Here is a 21,711-nt window from a genome sequence, read left to right on the forward strand (position 1 = left end):
ACATGACATAACCTTTTGTGCCATAACCAACTTTCTTTTACTTGAGCAATAAAACCTTAACAATCACTAAGATCAAGATAACATAGGTTACTTTTTGTTTGTTTGTCTAATCCAATCAAATTTTCTTTGTTATCTAATAGTCTTGCCTTGTCATGCATAAATTCCACTTTAAATCCAATGTTGATTAGTTGTGCCACACTCAACAGATTTTTCTTTAGTCCTTGAACCCAATAAACATTGTCACATAAAAATTCTTTGGTTAATGAGATTTAGCCTCTCCCTTTTATGCAACAAGGTTCATTTTTTCCAAACCTTACACTACCACCATCATAGTCTTCAAAGTGTTCAAACTTTTTTTTGTCTCCAATCATATGATGTGAACATCTACTATCTATGATCCATGTATCATTTTTTTTAATATGAGAGATAAGTATCATCTTATCTCCTTCATCACTAGATTCATCTTTTACAACAATGTATACTATTTCATCTTCACTATTATCAAAATCTTTAGCCATAAAACAAGTCTTCTTACCTTTTTCCTTGAATGATTTGTAATTTTTGAAATCCTTCTTGCCATTGCACTTGTTTCTTTTCTTCTCATCCTTGCTTTCTCTATTTGGGCACCTGGCAACAATATGACCAATTTTTTCACATAAAAAATAGATTAGGGGAACTTTACCTTTGTATTTTTCTTTGCCTCTAAAATATTTCCTTGCAAGTAAAGCTTCGACAACTTCAAGATCACTATCAGAACTTTCCTCTGATTCTTCTTCACTTTCTGACTAAATGTCCTTTATTTTCTTGCCTTTTTGCTTAAGTGAAAGCTTGGCTTCAAATGCAGATTCAATATTCTTGGAAGTTGGAACATAATTGTCCAAGTTTTCTAGCTCAAAAGCTGTCAATATTCCTACTAAGGTATCCAAAGTTATCTTATGATTTGTCTTACACCTCCTTTCTTGAATAGCAGATACTCTAATTGCAATATTTTCATCTTCTCTCATTCTCATATGATCAAATTTTCCTCTAAGGCTTTCTTCTTTGGCTCTCCTCACATTTTCATCACCATCATAGATGTCCTTTAGCTTATTCCTCATTTCAAAAGTAGTTTTGCAGTCCTTGATTTCATCAAATTCATCATAGCTAAGAGCAGATACAATATCTATCATCATGGTGTTATGGTTCTTTTTCTCAACAATATCTCCAATAGATAATGTACCAATAGGAGTTGTCTACTCTTCATCAAGGTATTTCAATCCTAAATCAGCAATGCAAGCTAGATGAAGTCTCATGAGTCCCTGCCATGCTAAAAAGTTGTCTTTGTTAAGCTTTGGAATTTCTCTCTTGTAAGACATCTTGATCTTTAGCTTAGGTCCTCGAAACCTTTCTTGCAAGCACCAAAAGCTCTGATACTAATTTTTAAAAATATAGAAGAAATAACTGAGGGGGTAGTGACTCAGTTGCCAATAAATATTTTAGATCCCTTAAATGTTAATAATAAAACTAATTACTGTTGTTATTCGGTAAACACATAGAAAATGTTGTAACTTGGTAAATATAGAGTGTGATTTTCTTTTAATTGATTTTAAAAATTTGTAGTGATTAACTTGCAAGCATAAAAGAAATAACATGAAACACATGAGACACTAAGATTTAATGTGGAAACCCAATATGGGAAAAACCACCAATGTAACTAGTTATTATTTTCACTCTTTTAAAGTGAACCTTGTTAGGAGCCAATCCGGTTAAAGCTTACAAAACACATTGTTAGGTGTGACCTTGTTAGAGGATTTAATCACCCTATTAGGAGTGGCCTTGTAAAAGGTCTTAAAACAATTCAATAAAACTATCACCTTGTTAAAGGATTTACAACTGGCTATTAAACCAACTCTATTAAGAGATTTTGGATTACTGCTACAATGGTAAGAAAGTAACAATGAAATGACTTGATTGAGATGCAACTGAATTGCTGATTATAGATATCTATTCTACTTCATATTGGATTCTTCCGAATTGAATATTACTTTTTTGTTCCACAAAGATATTTGACCATCCTTCAAGTTTACTCACACACTTTCCTTCTTAATCAATCAATACACTTGCATACTCGTACACACACTAGAATCTCCACTTGACCTTTCATTTATACCATCTTGATTATCAAGTCAGCTCAATTACAACTTACAATGACCAATAATTATTACCACAATCAGCTAGAATCAATACTTAAAATAATTAAACTTCATATCCAAAATCAAAAAAATCTTTCATTGCAACTGACCTAGCTCAGTAAACACTAGTCCTAAAATGATTTCCTGTGTAAACCAACAGAAGCTTGGTTAACACTACAAACTTGCAAAATATTTTGGCAACTGAGTGAACTCAGTTAATACTAACTCTAACCAACTTTCCTTCATTAACAATTAGAACTAGGTTAACACTACTTTCTTACATAATTTCCTTCGATGCCCAAGTGAGCTTGGTAGACACAGTCTTTGCATAGTAATCTCCAAGAATGCTTGATAGACAAGAAAAACTATCTTGCTGACCAAGTGAGCTCAGTAAGCACTAACTAAAAACTAATATGATATTTTTGTAACATCAAAGACAACACAAAATTAGACAACTATATCCAGCAATGACATCTCTAGACCAATAGGACAAAGACAATTTCACTTCCATGCAATGCTTGTATGGACAATATATGATACCCCTGGACTAACTCATTGTTGTGGTATGTTATATTGTTAAGGTGACATATTTTTGGTTTTTTATAATGTTTACACATTATTGTTGGATGCTTAAGTTGCTCATGATAATTGTACATGATCCAATTATACATGATCTTTTAGGTCTTCAAACAAAGATAAAATTTACATGTCCATTTTGTGTTCTAAAGATAAAATCTTGTCATTCAAGAAGTTTAGGAAAGTAGGTGTTTGATGAGTTTAGGCACTTTCTCCACAATAATCATAAGTATCAAATTACTAAAAAATATCTTTTTGATGGGAAAGAAGAGACAAGATCAAGGCTACAAAGAATGACACCTCATCTATGAAAGTTGGAATAAAATTGACTAAATAGTTGTAATAATATCTAGTTTGTGGTATGAAGTTTGAAATTTATAATTTAATATTGTATTATATTTAGTAATGATATAATTGATTCTTGTGAAGGTCATCAAGGCTTCAATGACCAACTTTGTAGATGAATAAAAAGTTATCTTACTCAATTTTGTAGGTTACCATACTACAAGAATCTCTCAATCATGCATTTATTTGATGTTGTGCATATTGAAAAGAATGTAATAGAGACACTATAGAAAATATTAGATGGAAGGCATGATAGAGAAAAAATGACCAAAATTTATACTGACATTCATGAATCTAATCATGTACTAAAAGATCTCATTGAATCAAATAGCAATAAAGACTACATAAATACGAGTGTCTTTTCTTGGTTATTAATTGAGCAACAACGTGATACATTAAAAGAATTCATTAAAAAAATAAAAATTCTCATAGGATTTGCTACAAATATAAGCACTATTGTATCAAAGAAATGTGATTTTGGGCTAGGGTTGAAAACACATGATTAGCATACTTTCATTAAGGTAAGTCATGTTCTCTTTTTACAATATATTTATAAAATTGAATGTAATACCTATTACATTATTTAATATTATATTGAAATGATCATTTTTTAATGATTTTAGTACATCCTACCTCTATCCCTCTCACACCAATATGACAACAATATTAAATAAGTTATATATAATTTTGGAAAATACATGAGGTTAGAAGTGTTTTTTTCTTAGATTTGTATAATTTTATTTCAAATCTATTGTGTAATTTTATCTAAAATATTGTTTATATGTTCTTGCATGTTGAATCTCTTTTAGGTGGTTATCATCTAAAGAAATTGATAAAAATGATATAAAATATTGAAAGAGAAAAATTTCACAGGTTATGTGTGAAATGCAAAAGTGTCTACCTTCAACCTTTTTCAATACTCAAGAACACTACCTTATACATCAAGTTAAGGAGATTAAATTATGTGGACCTATACAAACTAAGTCAATGTGGATGGTTGAGAGGCACTTGAAATTTATGAAGGGTTTGGTTTGACAAAGAACACATCCTAAGGGTTCTATGGTAGAGGGATATATGATATACTAAACCATGGTGTATATTAGTAAATATCTTCCAAAGTTTGCATCAAATATCTATATAGATCATATTTGGGATCCAAACTCTATTGACAAATTTGAAGGGGAGTGGCTGACAAGGAAAGGTATATTAAGGAGAGTGAAAGGTAATCATAAGTTTATTTTTGTAGCTAATTAATTTTTATCCATCATCAATATAAGTTGTTTCTAACTGGTCTAATTTTTTCTTTATAGTTGGTCGTGAGTGAGATGCACTACATTTGTATATTGCAAAAAAAAATTGATTGGATAGAATTATAGATTGAATAGTCTAAAGAAAATGGACACACATTAACATGGGATGTTGTTGCATCGTTGGTTAAAGAAGCTCATCATAATGGAGATCCCAATGTTATGCCAATGGTACTTGATCTAGCATATGGCCTAAGAGATATAAAGTTACGCAAAGGATTACTAATCATGAGCCATAAGTTTAATATCAACTCACAAATCAATGCAACTAATCTTAACATGTTTGAATAGTTATAGGTCAAATACTACAAAGCTATTTACTATCATGGCCATAAATATCACATAAAAAATTTAGACAAAATGAAGAAAACTTGTGATTATGGGATAAGTACAGTCTTTGCGGTCACCAATATTTTGTCTAGAACTAACATACATCCTCAACAATCTAAAAATTGAAACCATGACATTTTGGATGATATACTTGAGTGTGTCTTTAATTCATTCAAATTAGCTCTATTTTTCATCAACTAGTACATGCTACAACTTAATCAAAATGATCCTAATAGGATTGTTATTGAACATGATAGTGAATTTACAATGATTAATAAAAGGTCATTTGAGTCATTTAGAGATGAGCCCTATGTTCTTCCAAGCCAATGCAAGAAAGTGTTTTACTTTGACATTCTACACAAACTAGGTTGGTCATTTTTTGTTAGACATGATCTAAGGGGAATGCTAGTAAAGTATAATATGATGAAAGAAGATACTAAAGAATAACAAGATGAAGTAAATGATGATCATGAACAATTTTTAGCCAATAATGGAGAAGAAGAAGATGATGATTTTGTTCATGCTGACAATAATGGTGATGATGATGATGATGATCATGCTGATGAAAATAATGATGATCATGGAGATGACGATTATGATGATGATGGTCATGATAATGGTGATGAAGATGGTGGTGGTGGTGATGATGATCAAAGTAACAAGTATGATGATTGCGATGATGATGAAATGGATGAAGATGATGATCAATGGTCCATGTGTTGGTGTTTGAAAATGTTACCCATTTTCAATTATCCCCATGAGAATATGACACATCTAAGGGTATCTAACTCCCATTATCAATGTATCATTTCAGACACAAGGCCAACTATAAGGCATGACCCTTCTTCTTCTTCAGGCTCTGCAAAACCTAGGCGGGTGAGCCTCTTTAGGTCTAACTATGTGACCAGTGCAATAACCACTTCCAGGATCTAGAAAAGTAGAAGAAACCCCTAATATCTCCTAGTGGTTTATGAAACAACATAGATTTTACAATAGCTAGATGCAAACTGATATTATTCATAAACTGAGTGAGGGTTAAAACTTTTATGTCCACTTCAACATGAAGGGAAAAATTTGATTTATATTGAGGAAAGATAGCATGTTCAATATGCAAAAAAAACTTTAATGAACCTATAAACAACCAGTGCCTTATCCATTAGGGCAATCCTACACTCCCAAATTATGCATCCTTGAACATCAATCAACATATGGCATACATTAATATATTCATGTTCAGTCTGTTCACCTTATGAATTAGAAAACAATATCCAATATAACTCCATAATTTCTTACATCCTTCTTAATTGAATCTGCAACCTTGTCTGAAACCACAAGCAATTACATGACTCTTTGAGTCAAAGGCAAGCAAACTTCAAACATACAACTGGACAATTGCAAACAGATTCAAGATCTTTGTTCTTGAACATATAACGTTACAAACTCAACAAGAAAGGAGACAGAGTCATATTGAAATTCAAAACCTTCTGCACATTGTATTCATCTCCTTGAAATAAGTACATTAGGGATGCATAAAACAAGATACAAGATCACACTATTGTATCAGAACTATCTGTGAAATCCATATGTTGTTCATACAAGACATGTTGGGTATGTGGCTTTCATAACCTGAGAAGAGCTCTAAAAAATTGGAAGAATAGAAAACCAACCAACACCCCCCTCCTTCCTCCTTTTTTTTAGCCTTGGGATCTCACTTAAATACTGTGAGATGCAACAAGCTCCAGGCATAGAGAACTAACAAGTGTCTCTTACAAAAGATATCACAAGTTTGTAACAGAAGAAAGAAGAAAAAGATTAACAGAACATCATGTAGATCAAAGATTCTCCTATAAGCTTTTTTTTTGTTACCACTTTTTGCTGATTCGGCTCTACCACTGATTTTTTGTATGCGCAACTGCTAAGACCGCCTTATCAATGAAAAAATCAACTCTGAAAAATGTGCACCAACCTAGGCCCATGGGTTTTGTCAAGATGACTACTGAATGAGAATCATCTTTACTTCCCACTCTTTACTGATCATGCCAGGCTTTAGAAATAATAGAATCATTACTTAGCATGCAGTACAAAAGCCAAAAAATAATGTGGTTATTAAAAATAACAAAATAGGAATGCTCTGATCCCCAGCCACGTCTACTTCCTTAATCGACGTCTTGCCAAAATTTGCCATCTCTTGACACAAGAAGGGGGGACACGCTAAAAAATTGAAAAAGACTATACCCCAGGGTATAAAATCTTCTTCACCTTCTTCCAAAACTATGCACAGGGTCTCAAATATCTTTGCTACCCTGGCATCAAACTAAGATGCTTTGAAAAATTGTTTAAAAGATGATGTTTTTTCTGAAAAGGTTGTTAGCTTACAAAGTCTATTCCTTGTTATTCTTATCACCTTGGTGACTTGACTATGACACCTAATTACTAGCTTTCCTCTATCAAAAAACCATACATAGGCATACGAAGCTAACCATTTTCCTTTTCTGAACCATCCTCTAAAAATAAATAGATCATTTTTCAGAGTATCAGTGTCCCAGAACCAACTAATCTTAACGAACAATCCTTTCGCTATCCATACCCTTAGACTTAACGAAATCTTTAGAAACATCTTTTGAATAAATCACCAGGACTGGAAAATGTAGAGCCTTTGGTATTCAAACTTACTTGAAGCCTTTTCTTTTATCTCTGTAACTTCTGCATTTTATCCTTGAGCCAACTACTTGACACTCGTGCCAAATTTATCTCAATCTTGGCAGTAATTTTTTCATTTAGAGATGACTCACGAATTTCTACTCGCACAAGTTGATATTGGGAAAATCTCACTTGTTACACCTTGTTCTTTACTTTCACATGCAAAGGTTTTCATATCTCATTAATATGCATAATGATACCACCTTCAATAGTAAAATATGCATCGTCGATCTTGAAGATCTTATAAGTTGAAAATGTGAGCATGACGGCTTCAAAATCCACTAGGCAAGCTGGTCCGGAATAACCCAATCATAATTAGCCATGTGTGCAATTTATCTTTTAGTGCGCGCTTCTTGCTTCTAAGAAATGAAAACGTGCAAGAACTGCAAATCTGAATTGAATCAATGACCTGAGTCTGCCCCACATGTCAGGCTTGCGCACTCTCGCATTCTTATCTTGCAAGCATGTTGATATAGCAGGCCAGCGCCTTCCGTCGATTTAGAGAAGATCAATGGTTGATGAATTTTTTTTTGAATAACTATTGCACTGTTCCTTTATCACAAAACATGTGATATTTCAAAATGGCATGATTTGGTTAATTTTGACATGGGTCCACTATCCTTTTACCTACATTATAAAATCATACGGAGATAAAATAACGTGGGCAAATGCTAGCCCTTGATGCTGGCTTAGATCGATGGTGATTCAGAGTTTCAAAAATAGGCGGCCGATCACCATGATCCTGACCAATGAGAAAAAACCTTTTACTGCACATGTTCTAACAAGCTTGACCGCGACATTCAATATTTCGGTGCCCATGACATCGTTACTTCCTCGCATTTTGGTCCCACTGTGCCACGCATTGCAAAGTGGCACGCCCACAATATTTATCTGCCTCCCATCTTGAAAATGCGGGAATGCCTCATTCGTCGATCTCACATAGATCGACGATGTTCATAACTTGTCTTCTACGCTTGTACGAACATCTCCTTGTGTCTTCAGAAGGGACAGATGTCACTTATGCACTTGCCCGCATTTTGTAACAACCTCATATTTTGAAAATGTGGGAATGTGTGGTCCGTTGATCTGAACAAGATGTATGATCGTCGAGACTTGCATGGTAAGTTTGAAAAGCAACTTTTTGGATTTAAAAAGGTGTAAACCCTGATTACCTTAAACTTAAAGCAGATTTAATCAAAACATTATTTCAATTTTGCCTAAGGTTTAAAAGGGCATGCTCTGAGCAAGAAAATGAGAAGGGGCTAAAGGATTTCAAAGGACTTGGTGGATTTGTATAAGGAAAGGTTCTTGACTGAACTCTGCATATTAAATGGAGTAGAAAGCAGATTTTAGGATTTTTTCAAAATAATACTTTGTCATATAACTTAGAATGACAAATTATCATCATGGGAGGCTTAGGTAAACTGACTGGAAAGTGTTATAGCCATTGAACATCTTAAGGACCTCAAAAGGACAGTCGAGTACACATTCAAGTATGGGCATTCATAGGGCTTGACTTTCTCAAAATTTCAAATGGATGCTCAAAATAGGAATGCAATTTTGAGCGCCAACAGTGGCTCTATCTGGGGAAACATGTCCCTTGTGGGCATGGTAAGGTTCCAGATCTCTGGGAGAAGCAGACCACATACCTAAAACAACAAAACTTCTCTCGAACAACTTATTGAAAGCAAGGAAACAACTATTTCTACTCTTTACAAATGATGACCCCGGGCCACCGAACTTTAAGAAAATTGTTTACCTCTATCATAAACATGATTCTCATCTAAACTTTCATGAGGTAAACTGAAATTTCTTCTCCTATCAGTTTCATCAATCATATTATCATTATATAACAGATCACTTGGCAAAACAAAATCATCACTCTTATTTTCACAATGCATATAAAAACTTATTTCATCTTCAACCGTTAGCTCATTATGAAGATACTGATCAGCATGCTTAAACATATCAAATTGAAACTGAAAACTCTCTTCATTTAATGGCTCATGCATGCTATCATTCTTGAATATGAAGGCTTCATATTCAACTTGGGGAAAAAGACCACTCATATGTTCAAAATGTGTATCCCTCTGCATAACTGGATAGGAATCAAATGAACAATCCGATTGATATTCACATATGTCATCCACATCATAATCTGAAACTAATCCATAATCTTCAAATGGTTCTTCACAATCAGCAAATAGATTAGTCTTCACATCAGAGAGTTCCTTATAAATCTCATTGCAAGGTGCATACTAATTTTTAAAGACAACTTCATCAAACATATTGTCATTTACCTCCTCAGATGCAACATAATCATTAGTTTCACTATCAAACTCTGAAGTAGGATATTCTAATCTCCTACAGTAGTAAGACAAGGTATCATCATCAAACTCGTTCTCAAGTAAATCTAAATTTTCCATGTGTTCTTCAAAAAGGGGATTGATAATTCCATGCAAAGCGCCTTTGTAGATGATGGGGACACAACCCAAAACAGAATAGACACAATAGAAAGGGGGAATTATATTAACTGAGAAAATAAGCTAGTACAAATAGTGTAGAGAAAATAAAATTCAAAACATGCCCTACGGGCTTACAATAGCATAAATCTGGAGAATATTTCTCCTTTTAGCACCTCCTCTCAAGCTCCAATCTAAACTGCCTTTTACAATGCCAAAAATCTCCTTAAATAGACCTCGGAGGGTTAAGGACTAGGAGTACATTCTAGAAAGTGCTAGTAGGCATCCACTGACAAAATAGAAGGTTTTAGAAGCCACATTAGAAGTCGGTGCAAATCTAGAAGAATCCAGAAACGGTAGCCGAACTTCCGGGAGGCATAACTTTTGAACCGTAGCTCCAATTGACGAACCGTTTACATTTTCAGAAATCTCTCAAAGCGCTCTATAGCCCTATGGACAAGCTTCGCTCATCCCCCATTTTTGACCCTTTTTGAGGTCATTTAATGCCCCAAACCTGACTTTGAAGCATTCTTAGGAGGTCTCCAAAACCCGAAAAATTGAAATAACTTTCAAACCGTGGGGCCTTTTGACCTGATTCTTTTTCTGGAATTCTCTAAATCTCAATTACATTCATCTAGCCAAATCGCACCTTCTAGGTCACCAAAATGATGGCCAAATTGCATGCTCCTATTTTTTCAGGATTTTCAAATGCACTGATAGTTGAACTATGAGAGTTGGAACCTTTATTTGAGCCAAATGGTTATCCAAAAATGTAAAGACATGAAACAGAAACTAAGTCTAAGTACATTTTTTGGGTGACACAACATTGCCCTTATACCTCTGGATGCTCCTACATCAGACACCCAGGGTAGATTGAAAAGTGACCTTGTCACTTTATGGATGGTAGAGGAAATCCCAAATGGGAAACCTCAGCTGCTGAAATCCAAGTTGAGTCTTCGATCGGTCGTCCTTTCCATTTGACCAAATACTCTTCATACTGCCTATTTCTAGTACTCCTACCCACACGATGATCTAGAATGTCTTCTATCTCCTCCTTCTTAGAAGCAGGAATTGGACATGGCTCTAAAACCAGCTCTTCATTTGCACCATCATCATGATACTCTGTTAAATTTGCAATGTTGAAAATGGGAGAAATGTGAATACCATCTAGCAGCTCCACCTCATATGCATTTCCTGAGTTATGTTTTCTTCAAAATTTTGCAGGGGCCAAATTTCTTCATTTTCATCTTGTTGTAAGTACCAACTGGAAATCTTTCCTTTCGTAAGTGCACCATGACTAGATCCCCTACTTGGAATTCCTTATGTCTTCTCCTTGCATCAGCCCTAGCTTTATACTCTTGATTCATCTTGATAATGTGTGCTTGAACCTCCTCATGTAGACGCTTGATGTGTTCAGCAAATTCCTCAGCTTCAACACTTGTTCTCTCCCCTTGTTCTATCTTCCTCAATTCTGGTGCAGTCCTTGGGCTATTTCTATATACAATTTGAAATGGTGATTTTACAGTACTCCTATTTACAGAGTTATTATAAGCAAACTCTGCCTGTGTTAGAATCAAATCCCATCCCTTGGGCTTATCTCCAACTAAACATCTCAGCAAATTGCCCAGACTTCTATTTACCACTTCTGTTTGGCCATCAGTCTGTGGGTGATGCGTGGAACTGAATTTCAAGTTTGTTCTCAACTTCTTCCACAATGTCCTCCAGAAATACCCCACAAATTTAGTATTTCGGTCAGAAACTATACTCCTTGGAAGACCATGTAGTCTTACCACCTCTTTGAAAAACAAGTTTGCAATATGGACAGCATCATGAGTTTTGTGGCATGGAATGAAATGTGCCATTTTGGAGAACCTATCAACCACCACGAATACTGAGTCATTACCCCTTTGTGTCCTTGGAAATCCAAGAACAAAATCCATACTTATGTCCTCCCAGGGCCTTGATGGAACAGGCAATGGCTGATATAGGCCAATATTGTGACTAAACCCCTTGGCAACTTGACAAACCTGGCAACTCTATACAAACTTCTTCACGTCCTGTGTAATTTGAGGCCAAAAATAATGTTCTCTAAGAATGGCAATGGTCTTATCCTGACCAAAATGTCCTGCCATCCCTCCACTGTGTTTCTCCTTAATCAGATTTTCCCTCATGGAACTCCTTGGAATGCACAATTGACTACCTTTGAAGAACATGCCATCCTGAATCAAATAGTCTAACCACTTGGTTCTATCTACAGCAACAGGTTCTTTACATGCTTTCCATGCTTCAGCATAATCAGGATCCTCGGGGTACAAATTCTTGAGTTCATCAAACCCAACTACTTCAACCTGCATTGTTGTAAGCAACAACTGTCTCCTACTTAATGCATTTGCAAACCTGTTAGATTTTCCACTTCTATGCTTCAACACAAATGTATAACTCTGCAAGAATTCTACCCACTTCATATGCCTCTGATTCAATTTACCTTGGCTAATTAGGTACTGTAATGCCTGATGATCAGTATACAAAACAAATTCCTTTGGCAATAAATAATGCCTCCATTTCTTTAAGGCCTGAACTATTGCATAGAACTCTTGATCATAAACAGAATACTTCTTCTTTGCATCATTCAATTTTTCACTAAAATATGCAATAGGCTTACCTTCTTGGCTTAATACAGCCCCAATAGCACTACCACTAGCATCACAATCCACCTGGAATACTTTTCTAAAATCTGGAAGTGCCAACACAGGTTGTTTAGTCACCTTCTTCTTCAGCAATTCAAAACTTCTCGCAGCTGCTACAGTCCATTTGAACTCTTTTCTATCCCCTCTTATTGTATCAGTTAGAGGTGCACATATGCCGCTGAAATTCTTAATAAACTTCCTATAAAAACTAACCAGACCATGAAATGATCTTACCTCAGTAGCAGACCTTGGAGTAGGCCATTCCAAGATGGCTTTTACCTTCTCTGGATCCATTTTGAGACCTTCAGGTGATATAACAAATCCCAAATAGACTAACTCCCTTTTTGCAAAGACACACTTCTTTAGATTAATTAACAGTTTCTCTTCCCTTAGCCTTTCAAGGACACTATGAATATGCAGTAAATGTTCTTCCGAAGTCTTGCTGAAAATTAAAATATCATCCAAATAGACAATAACAAATTTTCCCAAGAACTTCTTAAGTACCTCATTCATGAGTCGCATGAAGGTGCTTGGGGCGTTTGTCAATCCAAAGGGCATGACTAACCACTCATAAAGACCCTCCTTGGTCTTGAAGGCTATTTTCCACTCATCTCCTTCATGAATCCATATCTGATGATAGCCACTCTTCATATCTATCTTTGTGAAGTGCTGAGCTCCACTCAAGCAGTCCATAAGATCATCCATCCTTGGTAAAGGAAACCGGTACTTGATGGTTATCCTATTTATAGCTCAAGAATCTGTACACATCCTCCACTCTCCATCCTTCTTTGGTGCAAGTATTGCAGGTACTGCACATGGACTCAAGCTCTCTCGAATCAAGCCCTTCCTCAATAGCTCCTGAACCTATCTATTTAGCTCCTCTGTTTCAGTAGGAGTCATCCTGTGAGCAGCCTTGTTAGGCAAACTAGCTCCTGGAATCAGATCTATCTGATGACTGATTGGCCTTACTGGTGGAAATCCATCTGGAACATTATCAGAGATAATATCTCCAAATTCTCCTAGTAAATTTGAAACTTCAAATGGTATTTCACTACTACCTTCTTTATCTTTCCTAGGAATCAAAGCATAGCACATACGCTGATGTTTCATGCCATCTAAAAACTTCCTTCCATCAACAAGACAAATCCTAACACTGCTACATACCTTTTCACCTTCCTTTTTCATGGGCTTCAATTTGTGGCAAACTCCATCCTTTGTCAAAGAGTATGTGTTTGCATGTCCATCATGTATTGCATGTCTATCAAACTGCCATGGTCTACCCAACAATAGATTGCAAACATCCATCAAAATAACATCATAGAGAACTTCATCATGGTAACTCCCAGTTTTAAATTTTACTAAACATTGTTCACTTACCAAGACCTTATGATCATCTTTTACCCAAGAAATCCGATAGGGCTAGGGATGTTTCTCCCTCTTGAGCTTCAGCTTAGAGACCATCTCTTCGGATACCAAGTTATCAATGCTACCACCATCAATGATCACATCACAATATTTATCCTCACGCTTGCATCTAGTACGGAACAAACTCCTCCGTTGTCCTGGTTCATTTTCACCACTTAGTAGGACTCTTTCATTTACCAAGGTCTCTCCTCTTTCTGCATCCTCTGAATGTGATGATTGTGCATCCTCATCCACATGAGCAACCCTAGCTTGTCCCTCAGCTCTCCTATCTGTCCTTCCTTGTCATTGAGGGCATTCAAAGGCACGATGACCTTCTTCATTGCAATGGAAATAGGTACCACGGAAGCCTCCTCTTCCTTGTCCATGTCCTCTACCTCTTCCTCTTTGATTTCCAAAATCTTGATCATGGGAGCGGTTGAAACCCTCATTCCTCTGGTTCCTCCTAGTACCCTCATCTTCATTTTTCTTTTGAGTTTCATTGCAGCCTCCAGATGATCTACCGCTTCCCCTTCCTCCTTGACTGCGCCCTCTTTGTCTTCCTTCAAACCTTTTACTCAGCTTCTCTTCAACTCGTAGGGAAAACTGGTATGCTTCTTGAACGCTGGTCATTCTTACCAGACTTAATTCCTCTTGGATGCTAGGTCATAACCCACTGATATAACGAGCAACCTTCTCCTTATTTTCTTTTGCATGCCCCGCTCTAATCAGGAGTCGGTAAAACTCCTCTGTATATTCTTGGACTGATCTTCCTGCTTGCTTTAACGCATGCATCTTCTTAAACAGATCAAGCTTGTAGTCCACAGGAATGAATTGCTTCTTCAATTTGTCTACCATGTGATCCCATCTTGTGATCTTCTCCTTTCCTCTTCTAAGTCTTTCCTGTTGAACCTCTTGCCACCAGATTTTGGCATGGCCTTTTAGTTTGGCCTTTGCAAACTTAACCCTATCTGGGTCCCTTATATCCTCATACTCAAAGTATTCTTCCAGTTCATTGATCCAATCGATCAACTCATCTGGTTTCAAATTTCCCAAAAATATACCCACTTCAATTGTAGGTCTTTGCCCAAACTTAGTAATGGCCCTAAAAAGCCTTTCCTCTACAGGATTCAGAACTTCCCCGTCAACTTACATTACTTCCTCTTCATTGTCATCCTCACTATTGTCATCTGCGGCAATATTTTCTCCTCTACGAAGCTCCTCTTGAAATTCTTGTACCTGTCTCTGGAGGGCTCTAACCTCCTTAGGATCAATAGCTCTGGCCCTTCTGCCATGCTCTCTTCATGGAGGCATCTTCTAACTCGAACCCACAACCACACAGTCCTGGTGCAAACTGCCTCACAGTCGACGCTCAGAAAAACCCGCTCTGATACCACTTGATGGGGACACAACCCAACAACAGAATAGACACAATAGAAAGGGGGAATTATATTAACTAAGAAAATAAGCTATTACAAACAGTGTAATGAAAATAAAATTCAAAACATGCCCTACGGGCTTACAATAGCATAAATCTGGAGAATATTTCTCCTTTTAGCACCTCCTCTCAAGCTCCAATCCGAACTGCCTTTTACAATGCCGAAAATATCCTTAAATAGACCCCGGAGGGTTAAGGACTAGGAGTACATTCTAGAAAGTGCTAGTAGGCATCCACTGACAAAATAGAAGGTTCCAGAAGCCGCGTTAGAAGTCGGTGCAAATCTAGAAGAATCCAGAAACGGTAGCCGAACTTTCGAGAGGCATAACTTTTGAACCGTAGCTCCGATTGACGAACTGTTTACATTTTTTAAAAGCTCTCAAAGTGCTCTATAGCCCTATGGAAAAGCTTCGCTCATCCCCCATTTTTCGACCCTTTTTGAGGTCATTTAATGCCCCGAACTTGACTTTGAAGCATTCTTAGGAGGTCTCCAAAACCTGAAAAACTGCAATAACTTTCAAACCGTGGGGCCTTTTGACCTGATTCTTTTTTTGGAATGCTCTAAATCTCAATTACATTCATCTTGCCAAGTCGTACCTTCTAGGTCACCAAAATGATGGCCAAATTGCATGCTCCTATTTTTTCAAGATTTTCAAATGCACTGATAGTTGAACTATGAGAGTTGGAACCTTTAATTGAACCAAATGGGTATCCAAAAATGTAAAGACATGAAACAGAAACTAAGTCTAAGTACATTTTTTGGGTGACACAGCATTGCCCTTATACCTCTGGATGCTCCTACATCATGAAGCTTGGGAATTAGATAAACCATGATGAATATTACTCTTCCAATTCCATTTCTTCCTTGGATAACTTTTTGTGTGATCCATCCTATATTAAATGAGAAAAGTACAAAGAAAATACAACACTCACTTTGCTATAATGTCCATTTTCTTGCATTTGTAGTTTACAATGGAAATCATATACCTTAAGGTGTCCCTTCTTGCTCCCCACTTTTCTTTTTCATATCAAAATTGTATAGTTCATATCCCTTGATAACAAACAAATCATATTAGAGCTCATGTAGAATATATTCTCCTTTTCATGTTCCTCAATTAAATGTCCAAGTTGTAACTTATTTCCTTGATGAAGGGTGCTCCCCTTAATACCACAACAAATAATAGAAATAGAGAACAACACAAATAGAGAGAGAAAAATATGGGCTTCTTATTTGTAACAATTTTCCTTAGGGAAAAATTCACCCAGCAACTAAGAACTCAAACATAAGCACAACTGTAGACTAGAAAGAAAGAGTATGATAAGAATGACAATATATTCATTCAATATGCATTGTTAGAGTACACTAGGAGTGCCTATTTATAAAGGCCTCTGACATACATTTAGAATGCCTCAAAATCAACTACATGATAAGTCCAACTAGGCACATGCCCACTAGATATGGGTTATCCTCCATTAAACATGGAAGTAAGTGCGATGATGAGAGGATAAGCCTACAAGGGTGTAACACACAAATCAATGTTGTAGACAACATGTGCTAAAAAGGGAGTGCAAATAATTGTGTTGTCAACATGACAACTCAGTGAATGATGCAAACTCCAGTGTTGTAGACACCATTTGCTGAAATAGAGTGGCATACTTCTATTTTGTCAAAATGACAACTCAAAAAGGTACACAAACTCCTAAGTGTCTTACAAAATAAATAATAAAATAATACATTAACCTAAGTAAACTTAAGTAAGTTTAAATAGTAAATATGTATTTACACCAACATTATTATTGTCACAAATATGGAATTATAGAATTACAACATGAAAACTCACATGGACACCTTCCTTACAACAATCTACAAGATAGAGATGTGACTATTACCCATAACTACTCTATACAAACTATCAGCTTTCCTTAGATAGGAACTTTTAACTAACTAGGAAGGTTCTAAATACTAAACCCTAACCCTTGAGGCTGACACCCCTCATATTATAGTTACACTTTATTACATATGATCGACTCAAGACAATTTACAAATTATATTTTTGGATTGGTCCACTTTTGGAGACCATAACTAGAAAACTATTTACCCAATGGGCTATTACAATCTCATTCCAAAACCCTTGGCTAGTGAGCTACATCGGTTGATCATGCAAGTGCCCATCACCTAAGGTTTTTCCTTTTTTTAGAGTAATTTAGGCCTTCATCACTAGACCTAAAGTTTGGATAGCCAAAATTCATATTGAAAAACTTTAATAATTGCACCAATTGATGTGGAAATTATCTCCTACCTATCAATTGATGAGCTTAAGGGGCTTCCCAATGAATGGTTCATAAGGCACAACACTTGGTGAACATTTTACAAATGTTGCAAGCTTTGGGTTTAATAATGGAGGAAACTCTATAAGTAAGCATGCTCAAGATGGAGTAGTACTAGGATGGGTGAGCTCCTGGGAAGTCTCGGTGCTTCACCCTTATGAGCGTCACCTAGATCCAATGAGTGCTAAGTGTTCCATTTATTCTCATGAGAGATGGATTCATGAAACATGGGTCAATGAGTTTGACTCAAAAATCACACAGTAAAATCCTAATGGCAATATCACAATAAAAATCACCCAATTGCCTGATATGTAAAAGATGAACATCCATGTATGAGATTAGAGAAATCTAAGCACACAATATCATCTTATTCAAATTAGCAAGCTCCCACAAAAAAAAACTCTATACAGGAACAACCCTTATTAAAAATAAAAAATTGGAAATTTAGAAATAAATATATTTTCAAATGATGCAAGATTGCCCTTACACCTAGGATGCTCCTATATCAAACACATGGGGTAATCTCAGAAGTGACCTTGTCACATATCAAGTAGTCAAAGGAACACCAAGATGGTCAACCTCCTCACATTCTATCCATAATGAATCCTATTGGCTCCAGATTTAATAGAGATTTTAACTACCAAGTAGCCAAGACAAGATTGCATATAAGGGAATTATCTCTTATGATAGACACAATTTGTTAAGAACTCAGGCCAACTATAAGGTTGAATGCCTTCTACTTCAAGCTCTACAAAACCTAAGTGGGTAGACCTTTAGATTCATTCATATGGTACTAGTTCAAAGAACACATCTGAATCTATACAAATCAAATCAAACCCTTCTTTATCCTATACTTATGCAATAACAAAGGTATGCAATAGAAAGTTGCAAAACCTATGAGATCCACAAGCTAAGTGAGGATATCCTTTCAACTCTTAAATAGAAAGGGAAAATGGACAATTGATATTTGATTTTGAATGGAAAAAACCCCACATATGCAACAATATACTAAATTTATCCTATAGTTGATTAGTGCCCTAACCATTGTGTATTCCACAAATCATAACATAAATTAGGTATTGGTGATCTATCTTCTCAATTTGTGAATCAAACATCAATGTTCAAATTGAAACTCATATTTATCAAACATCCTTCTCAGGAAACTCGCAACCTTGTCAAAATGTGTCAAGCATTTACACAATTATTTAAATCAAAAGAAAATCATATCAAGATATACAACCCAAAATGAGATGTGATTGGATCTATGTTATTTTCCCATAAACCACCAAAGATTGTAAACAACAGAGAAAGGATAAAAGAATCAAAATAAAACTAAAATTTTTATTTCTCTTTATTCATTTCCTTGAAAAAAATGCATTAAATATGTATGAAAATAACTCATGAAACAACTAATAGATCAAAAATTTCATTTTTGTTGTTCATACAAGAGAGAAATGTTGAAGAATAGTGGAAACCAATTGAGAACTTGCTCAAAACTTGGGAACCAACCCTATACAATGAAAGATGAAAGAAAGATATAGATGAAGAAGGAATCTTGGATTTGATATGGAATTGACACTTTTCTACTTTAATCTCCCTCCAATACTATTGCAAAGCCTCTCTCTACTATCTAGAACTAAAAATTGAATAAAGTTCCATCATTCTTCCCAACAAACTCTAAAAATATCTACAAGAATGATGAGAAAATCCCCTTTCTAATAAGCTATCATATTTGATGTCAAATTTAATATAACTTCTACCAAACTAATTTAGAGACAAATCAATATCACTAATAAGACCTCTCCAAGTTTGGCGCATACCCATTTCATGATTTTTCCAGAAATTGATTTCGAACTACCCATACTAGAATGTAGTTGCAAAAGAAGCACCTCAGACAAAACCCAATATAATTTTTACCCACTAACACCTACGCAAAGGATAATTGCATATATGAAAAGTAGACTCTAAAATCTTTATGTCAATATATGATAAGCTAGTATTATCTTTACAAAAATTTCAAGGGCAGCCATTTGAAAACTAGTTTTAGAAACTGATTCAAGACCCTTTCAACTTTACAAATATTTAAAAATTATCCAAATTTGAAACTATATAATGAAATTTGTTTCAATTTAAACTATTTTCACATTCATTAAGGAAAAATATTATTAAAAAAAAAATTGAACCATTTAGATTTTCCCTCTCTTTTTTATTTGGGTCAAACTTGAGTTGACTAGTCTATGATATGTATCGCATCCTCAGAGGTTTATACTACCATTTCATCCTACCTTGTCAACACCTTCTGGATAGCTCCACCACCTAGGCCCCATGTTGTGCCACCTAATTTTCCCATACATCACCACCTCTGATTGGGCCCACTGCCACATGGAGGCCTCTCATTAGGTCACCATATCACTATCCTTAACATATGAGAACCTCCTCATGGAGACATAGCAATGACTATTGATTTGCACCATGTGGTGTAATTTGATGCATCCATTTTTAGATCTTCCACCTTAGTGCCCCTACCACATGGCAGCCTATCACCATGTCACTATGCCAATCAACATCCTGCCATGTCATTGTGACATAGCAACATCACAACAAGTGTACTCCTTGCCATCTCATCACCTTATTTTCTACACCAAATCATCATTGCCACCTCAATGCTTCTGCCACATGTCATCCTATTGCTATGTCATATGTTGATTCATTTAGTCACCACATCATTCACAAGATAGCGACCACTCACCATGTGTCACGTTTTCCAGCTGAGCTTCCTCAAAATTTGTACCAAGCCTCAAAGTGTGTACCACGTGGCACTATATCATTCATCACTGGGTATCCATGTCATTGGTCCACATCTACATCTTTGGTCAAAATTTAGTCAATGTCTAGTAGATTAACACCCTAGGTGTACATGCCAAGTGCCTCCTTTGTCATAAGTAATTACTTTTGACATATATGTTGTAGAGTATGTTGTAACAATGGTAAATTGTTCTAATATTGTTTGGTTTAAGCAGTTGTTGGAAGGCATGAATGTTGAGATCAAAAAATAGGTTGTTATGTTTTGTGACAATACAAGTGCAATCAACATATTAAAGAATCCAGTAATGCATTCCAAAACTAAGCACATTGCAATAAAGTATCACTTTGTTAGAGAATTGGTGCAAGATAAGGAGATCAAATTGGAATATGTCCATACAAAGGAATAGATTGTTGACATATTCACCAAGCCATTACCTAAGGATGCATTCTTGTATCTAAGAGGTAAGCTAGGGGTCATTCTCCTATCTGAAGCTCACTAAAATGAAGTTTTAGTGATGCATCAATAGGAGCCAAGTTGAAGATCTATCAGTTGATGTAGCATAGTCATGAAAACATTGCATATGAATCAGTACTCAAGGTACATTGTTACTCATTTGGTATGTGTTATCTTTGGCATGTGTTGTCAAAGAGGGAGAGTGTACTATCATATCTTTCTGAAATTTGAATTTTTTTGTGGGGAGATTACTACATTAAAGAAGTTTGTGGCATAAAATCTAAGAGAGAGAAATGTTCTATCAAGAAAAGACTTGTTCTCAAATTTCATCTGCTATGACATGTTGTGTTGCCATCAATGCCAAAGAGGGAGATTGTTGGATACAATTGTTTAATTGCATGTTGTCTTTGATGTTACACAAATGTCATATCAGTTAGTAGATAGAGTCTACCGAGCTCAGTTAGTTAGAAAAGAAAATTTCAAAGTCTACCGAGTGTTCCTGAAAGTTACTCTGTGGAAACAATTTTTACCAAGCTCACTTAGGCATTGAAGGATTTTGTGGCAGAAGTCAGTGGTAATGGAGCTCACAAGGTTAGCAAAGGAAAGTCAATTTTTACCGAGTTCACTTGGTCTCCAAAGGATTTTGTAGAGTTCACAGTGTTTACTAAGCTTCAATTGGTTAACACTAGAAATCATTTCTAGAGCAG

The sequence above is a fragment of the Cupressus sempervirens genome, chromosome 7 (assembly GCF_028749045.1).
Source record: "Cupressus sempervirens isolate cs-2001-9-10 chromosome 7, ASM2874904v1, whole genome shotgun sequence".
NCBI lineage: Eukaryota > Viridiplantae > Streptophyta > Pinopsida > Cupressales > Cupressaceae > Cupressus > Cupressus sempervirens.